The sequence below is a fragment of the Lepidochelys olivacea genome (genome assembly GCF_965140295.1).
Source record: "Lepidochelys olivacea isolate rLepOli2 genome assembly, chromosome: 3".
Classification (NCBI taxonomy): Eukaryota; Metazoa; Chordata; order Testudines; family Cheloniidae; genus Lepidochelys; species Lepidochelys olivacea.
In genome coordinates this window covers 196,182,081-196,190,153 of record NC_140413.1, presented here as the reverse complement: position 1 = coordinate 196,190,153, position 8,073 = coordinate 196,182,081, and positions in this window count along the sequence as shown.

Below are 8,073 nucleotides of genomic sequence, written 5' to 3'. Positions count from 1 at the left end.
TGTGTGTGGTTAAATGACTCATTCATCTGACCCATCTCTTCAAATAGGAGTTTGTTTGGTCCCAGTCAGTGTGAGCTTTGGAGGGCTGATTTCTCCATCACACACATGAAGAAAATATGAACCCACGAGGTGATACTCATACCAAAACATTTCAGTGAGCAACAAGAAAAGGTTCATAGTGTGAAATAAATGATCCTTTTAATCTGAAATTATAAGACACTCTGTATAAATACAGGTTTCAGAGTAACAGCCGTGTTAGTCTGTATTCGCAAAAAGAAAAGGAGTACTTGTGGCACCTTAGAGACTAACCAATTTATTTGAGCATAAGCTTTCGTGAGCTACAGCTCACTTCATCGGACATCCGATGAAGTGAGCTGTAGCTCACGAAAGCTTATGCTCAAATAAATTGGTTAGTCTCTAAGGTGCCACAAGTCTTTCTGTATAAATAATATGTCAGCCAATGATGAAAAACAAACAGCTGGTGCTGGGGTGGATCCTGGACTCCTTTATCAGTTTGTCAGAAAGGAACACAATTAGCACATGACAATGCACAGTCATGTTAAATACCTGTCCTGTTCTGTTTGTTCTGCTGCTCTAAGAGTTGCATTGCGTAGGGGTGAGTGTGGGAGGGTGTGTTTATGAGCACACCAAATGGTATGTGATGTGTGGAGAGGTCACTTACCCAATTCACCTCAACCATGACACGCAGAAGGGAGAGGCTAGGGAACCCAGCACTGTCCTGAGGAAGAGTAGTTACGCTCACATCCAAGCTGCCTACATTTGTAAACAATGTTTACCAGCATGAAAAAAAAAATGAAGCAAACAGCGCTTTCTCTGAAGCTGCTGGTGCTGGACACTGTAGGAGACAGGATGGACCATGGGCCTGACCCAGTACTGCAATTCCTATTGGGTGCGCCTCATTATCATCCAGTTTTACACCTTGGAAGTGAATTAAACTAAACCGAATTAAGGCTACTTTAATTCTGAATGACAGTATCCACACAGGGATTTAATGCAGTTTAACTAATCCACTTTAAATTCACACCTTTAGTTAATTCAGATAAACTTTCCTGAGTATCCCCTGTAAACAAACCCTAATATAACTGCAACAGCATAAGGGAAAGGAGAATGAGGCCCTTTATAACACTAGACCAGGATTGCTCATTCCTGTACACTCCACTGAGGTACCAATACAACCAGAAAGACCCAAGGAAATGGGCTAGGTTCCAGGCCCCTTCAGCAGCACACATTCTCCTTCTGTAGCAACATCTTGATGCTATTCAGCTCCCGTGGAAAATAGAAATGTTAAGGCCACTTTACAACTATGTAGAGCCCCCACAGACACCACCATCCCTCCATCACCTCCTGTGTGATGAATACATGTGAATAAGTACTGAAGGCAAATTCTCGCTCAATAATGATATAAATACATACAGTTTTGATGTCTTCCATACCTATCATAACAGTACACAGTGGTTTCTCCATCCCCTGAAGTCTTCAAATCAAGACTGGATGCCTTTCTGAAAGATATGCATTAGTCAAACACAAGTTGTTGGGCAGTACAGGAGTAAGTGAATGAAATTATATGTCCTGTGTTATACAGCAAGTCAGACTAGATGATCTAATGGTCATAAAACTCACCTCTAATCTATGCTAGCTACAACATACCAGAAACCCTACCAAAAACAGACTTTTGACTTTCTATAATCGTAAGAACATAAGAACGGCCATACTGGGTCAGACCAAAGGTCCTTCTAGCCCAGTATCCTGTCTTCCAACAGTGGCCAATGCCAGGTGCCCCAGAGGGAACGAACAGAACAGGTAATCATCAAGTGATCCATCCCCTGTCGCCCTTTCCCAGTTTCTGGCAAACAGAGAATAAGTATTGCCTTCAGTACTTATTCCCTGCCCATCCTGGCTAACAGCTTATCTAGTTCCTTTTTGAACCCTGTTATAGTCTTGGCCTTCACAACATCCTCTGGCAAAGAGTTCCACAGACTGACTGTGCATTGTGTGAAAAAATACTTCCTTTTGTTTTAAACCTGCTGCCTATTAATTTCATTTGGTGAGCCCTAGTTCTTGTGTTAGGAGAAGGAGTAAATAACACCTCCTTATTCATTTTCTCCACACCAGTCATGATTTTATAGACCTCAGTCATATCCCACCTCAGTCATCTCTTTTCCAAGCTGAAAAGTTCCAGTTTTATTAATCTCTCCTCGTATGGCAGCTGTTCCATACCCCTAATCATTTTTGTTGCCCTTTTCTGAACCTTTTCCAGTTCCAATATATCTTTTTTGAGATGGGGCGACCACATCTGCACGCACTATTCAAGATGTGGGTGTACCATGGATGTATATAGAGGCAATATGATATTTTCTGTCTTATTATCTACCCCTTTCTTAATGATTCCCAACATTCTGTTCACGTTTTTGACTGCCGCTGCACACTGAGTGGATGTTTTCAGAGAACTATCCATAACGATTCCAAGGTCTCTTTCTTGAGAGGTAACAGCTAATGTAGACCCTATCATTTTATATGTAAAGTTGGGATTATGTTTTCCAATGTGCATTACTTTTGCATTTATCAACATTGAATTTCATCTGCCATTTTGTTGCCCAGTCACCTATGTTTGTGAGATCCTTTTGTAGCTCCTCGCAGTCTGCATGGGACTTAACTATCTTGAGTAGTTTTGTATCATCTGCAAATTTTGCCACCTCACTATTTACCCCTTTTTATTCCTACCCTTTGTTTCCTATCTTTTAACCAGTTACCAATTCATGAGAAGACCTTCCCTCTTATCCCATGACAGCTTACTTTGCTTAAGAGCCTTTGGTGAGGGACCTTGTCAAAGGCTTTCTGAAAATCTAAGTATAATATATCCACTGGATCCCCCTTGTCCACATGCTTCTTGACCCCTCAAAGAATTCTAGTAGATTTCTTTGGAGTTGGCAGGTGTGATTACAGAGCCATTGGCCATTATCTTTGAAAACTCATGGCAATCGGGGGAGATCCCAGATGACTGGAAAAAAGCTAATGTAGTGCCCATCTTTAAAAAAGGGAAGAAGGAGGATCCGGGGAACTACAGGCGAGTCAGCCTCACCTCAGTCCCTGGAAAAATCATGGAGCAGGTCCTCAAGGAATCAATTTTGAAGCACTTAGAAGAGAGGAAAGTGATCAAGAACAGTCAGCATGGATTCACCAAGGGCAAGTCATGCCTGACTAACCTAATTGCCATCTATGATGAGATAACTGGCTCTGTGGATGAGGGGAAAGCAGTGGACGTGTTATTCCTTGACATTAGCAAAGCTTTTGATACGGTCTCCCACAGTATTCTTGCCAGCAAGTTAAAGAAGTGTGGGCTGGATGAATGGATTATAAGGTGGATAGAAAGCTGGCTTGATCATCAGGCTCAACGGGTAGTGATCAATGGCTCCATGTCTAGTTGGCAGCCGGTATCAAGCAGAGTGTCCCAAGGGTCGGTCCTCGGGCCAGTTTTGTTCAATATCTTCATTAATGATCTGGAGGATGGTGTGGATTGCATCCTCAGCAAGTATGCAGATGACACTAAACTGGGAGGAGTGGTAGATATGCTGGAGGGTAAGGATAGGATACAGAGCGACCTAGACAAATTAGAAGATTGGGCCAAAAGAAATCTGATGAGGTTCAACAAGGACAAGTGCAGAGTCCTGCACTTAGGACGGAAGACTCTCATGCACTGCTACAGACTAGGGACCGAGTGGCTAGGCAGCAGTTCTGCAGAAAAGGACCTATGGGTTACAGTGGATGAGAAGCTGGATATGAGTCAAGAGTGTGCCCTTATTGCCAAGAAGGCTAACAGCATTTTGGGCTGTATAAGTAGGAGCATTGCCAGCAGATCGAGGGACTTGATCATTCCCTTCTATTCAGCACTGGTGAGGCCTCCTCTGGAGTAATGTGTCCAGCTTTGGGCCCCACACTACAAGGATGTGGAAAAATTGGAAAGAGTCCAGCAGAGGGCAAAGAAAACGATTAGGAGTCTGGAGCACATGATTTATGAGGAGAGGCTGAGGGAACTGGGAGTATTTAGTCTGCAGAAGAGAAGAATGAGGGGGGATTTGATAGCTGCTTTCAACTACTACCTATTTGCCAGAGTTTATGCTCCTATTTTCCTCACTAGGACCTAACTTCTACTTTTTAAAGGATGACTTTTTGCCTCTCACTGCTTCTTTTATTTGTTGTATAGCCACAGTGGCACTTTTTTGGTTTTCTATGTTTTTTAATTTGGGGTATACATTTAAGTTCAGCCTCTATTATGGTATCTTTTAAAAGTTTTCATGTAGCTTGCAGGGATTTCACTTTTGGCGCTGTACCTTTTTATTTCTGTTTAACTAACTTCCTCATTTTTGTGTAGTCCCCCTTCCTGAAATTAAATGCTACAGTGTTGGGCTGCTGTGGTGTTTTCCCCGCCACAGGGATGTTAAATTTAATTATTTTATGGTCACTATTACCAAGCGGTCCAGCTATATGCACCTCTTGGACCAGATCCTGTGCCCCACTTAGGACTAAATCAAGAATTGCCTCTCCTCCGGTGGGTTCCGGGACTAGCTGCTCCAGGAAGCAGTCATTTAAGGTGTCAAGAAACTTTTTCTCTGCATCCCGTCCTGAGGTGACGTGTACCCAGTCAATATGGGGATAGTTGAAATCTCCCATTATTATTGAGTTTTTTATTTTAATAGCCTCTCTAAACTCCCTGAGCATTTCACAGTCACTATCACGATCCTGGTCAGGTGGTCGGTAATATATCCCTACTGCTGTATTCTTATTATCAGAGCATGGAATTACTATCCATAGAGATTCTGTGGTACAGTTTGGTTCATTTAAGATTTTACTTCATTTGATTCTACACTTTCTTTCACTATAGTGATACTCCCACATCAGCATGATCTGTTCTGTCCTTCTAATGTATTTTGTACCCTGGTATTACTGTGTCCCACTGATTATCCTCATTACACAAGTTTCTGTGAAGCCTATTATATCAATATCCTCATTTAATACAAGACATTCTAGCTCACCCATCTTATTTCGACTTGTAGCATTTGTATATAAGCACCATTAAAGCTTGTCACTTTTTAGCTGTCTGCCATTACACGATGTAATTGAATGGGACTCCTTTTCATTTGACTGTTTCTCATCAGATCCTACCCATATTTTATCATCTTCCATCCTTTCCTCCTTACTAGGACACAGAGAATCTCCATTAATAGATCCTCTCCTAACAGGTGTCTCTGTCCAAACCATGTGCTCCTCCGTACCTGTCAGCTTGCCCCCAGCCCTTAGTTTAAAAACTGCTCTGTGACCTTTTTAATTTTAAGTGCCAGCAATCTGGTTCCATTTTGGTTTAGGTGGAGCTGATCCTTCTTGTATAGGCTTCCCCTTTCCCAAAAGTTTCCCCAGTTCCTAATAAATCAAACCCCTCCTCCCTACACCATTGTCTCATCCATGCATTGAGACCCTGCAGTTCTGCCCGTCTAACTGGCCCTGCGTGTGGAACTGGAAGCATTTCAGAGAATGCCACCATGGAGGTCCTGGACTTCAATCTCTTAACTAGCAGCCTAAATTTGGCCTCCAGGACCTCTCTCCTATCCTTCCCTATGTCACTGGTACCTACATGTACCATGACCATCAGCTCCTCCCCAGCACGACACATAAGTCTATCGAGATATCTCGCGAGATCCGCAACCAGGGCTGCCCCTAGCTATTCTAGGGCCCTAGGCTACCCCACCATGGGGGGGCAGGCCTCCATGTGTAGTGGGGGGGGGCTGGCCCCAGGCCTCCCCGGGGGGAGTGGAGCTGGCTTGGGGAACAGGGGGGAACCACTCCCCAGCACTCACCGGCTGGGTCCAGGTCACTGCACTTCCCGCCACTGGTGAGCGCAGGCACAGCCCTGCTGCACCCCTCGGGCGTGGGGGCGGGGCTGGGCACAGCAGGGGTGGGGGCGGGGCGGAGCAGGGGCGGGAAGAGGTGGGGTGGAGGCTTTGGGGAAGGGGTGGAGTGGGGGCAGGAAGAGGCAGGGAAGAGGCGGGGCAGGGTGGACCAGGGGCGGGGCGGAGGCGGACCTGGGCTGGGGCCCCTGGGGAAGAGGCGGAGCAGGGACTGGAGCAGCACGCAGCTGCGCAGGGCACCAGGAAATTGGTGCCCCAAATTTCCTGGTGCCCTACGAGCTGCGTGCTTTGTGTATGGGTAAGGATGGCTCTGTCCACAACCACAGGAAAATACCGATTACACCTGTGTACACCGAGTGTACACCGAGTACACTCCCTATAGGACACAACCCTCCTTGGCCCTACCATGGCAGTGCAAACCCTCACTAGTTCACACACACCTGTCAAAGAGCCGCTCCAATACTGAAGCCGTCCTCTCGCACAGTACTCATTGAGGAGGCTGTTCCCACCTGTCATGCATTTGGATCTCATGGGAGGTCCTTCTTGCCAGCTCAGGCTAACTCCTGTCATTACTCATTCATTTACCTATATACACTCCAAAATAGTGGGATAATTAAGGGCGGGCAGCAACTGGTTGTGAGAGAAGAGTGGAAGATATTGCATCTCCCTCAGGTGCTCGGGCTGTAATAGACTTTCATGTATTAGGATGAACAGGAGAGTACCTGGGTACGCAATGTGGAATGGGTAAGTAAGAGATTTATTTCTAATGAGCTACTGAGTCAGCATCCATTGGTGAGGCATTTGCTATGTTCATAATGGTCAATGAAAACTTCTTGCCTGGATCTTCACATAACGCACAGTCAACCTGTGGAACTCTTTGCCAGAGGATGTTGTGAAGGCCAAGTCTATAACAGGGTTCAAAAAAGATCTTGAAAAATTCATGGAGGATAGATCCATCAATGGCTGTTAGCCAGGATGGGTGTCTGTCGGAAGACAGGATACTGGGCTAGATGGACCATTGGTCTTACCCAGTATGGCCATTCTTATGGTGCAGCCAGGGTTAATGGGAACACATTTTTCCCAGCAGTGGCCACCACATAGTATGGAAAAGTTGCGACCCACGTCCTCTAGGAAAAGCCAGTCTTGGCATGACATCCTGCATTATTGGAAGGCAAGACCAAAGACTCACCCCCACCAAATCCCTCCCACTTTTGGAAGTCTAGCACTGTGGCAACGCTAGAGCTACGGACTCCCTCTACATCCTGCGCACAGGAGCTGGGACTGTTCCCAATCTGTGCACAAAGAGAAAGGAAAGTACCTTTTACCCTCCCCCCAACTGGCACACCAGCACGGACAACCTGTATTTACACAGAATTATAGACGGGCTGTCAAACCTCTGTCAGGTAGCAGGTTCCAGCCCCATATGATTTACAATGGCTTAACTACAAAGCTGGGGATGAAAAGCCAGGGACCCTGACAGATGGATAATGATACTGCGAGAGCCTTACTGTCATTCTTCTGAACTTGTTCACATGCAAAACATTAAAAAAGATTTGGCTCCAGCCACAGTTTGCTTATATGAGTAAAACTTGTTGCTATATTTTCTCTTACTCATTGCTCAGGTGTTCCAGGTTGTTACTAAATATGGACCCTAGTTCCTTTCCACCCTGAAACCAGGCAAAGCTTCCATGAAACCAGCAAACACCTCACATCTTGACAGCAATTTCATAAAACCACGGCAGCAAGACCAGTCAGTCTATAAGCCTATAAATGAACACAGCCATGTCAGATGTAATGAGGTGAGAAATGCAAGGTAATTATGCCACACCAAAACTGTAATTATGCTGCATTCCTTGTAAGTGAGGGACAACTAAAAATTAAAAACACCTCTTGAAATCCACAAGGGGAGTGGCACTTGGGATGTGCAGGGTTAACAGACCCCCGGCAATGGCTTTGGTGCCTGGGTGAAGGGTTGCTAAATGTTCCTGAGTTTTGTTCCCACCATGCCACTTCCTGCCTGGCTTTCATGCCTACTGGCCAAGGAGGATTCAATACTCACTTCTCCGTGCAGTAGCTAGTTTGGGGCCACATCCCACTCACCTAGCCCCCGGTGTTGCAATCAGGTTTGCGAGGTCAGAGCCTTGTGACTGCT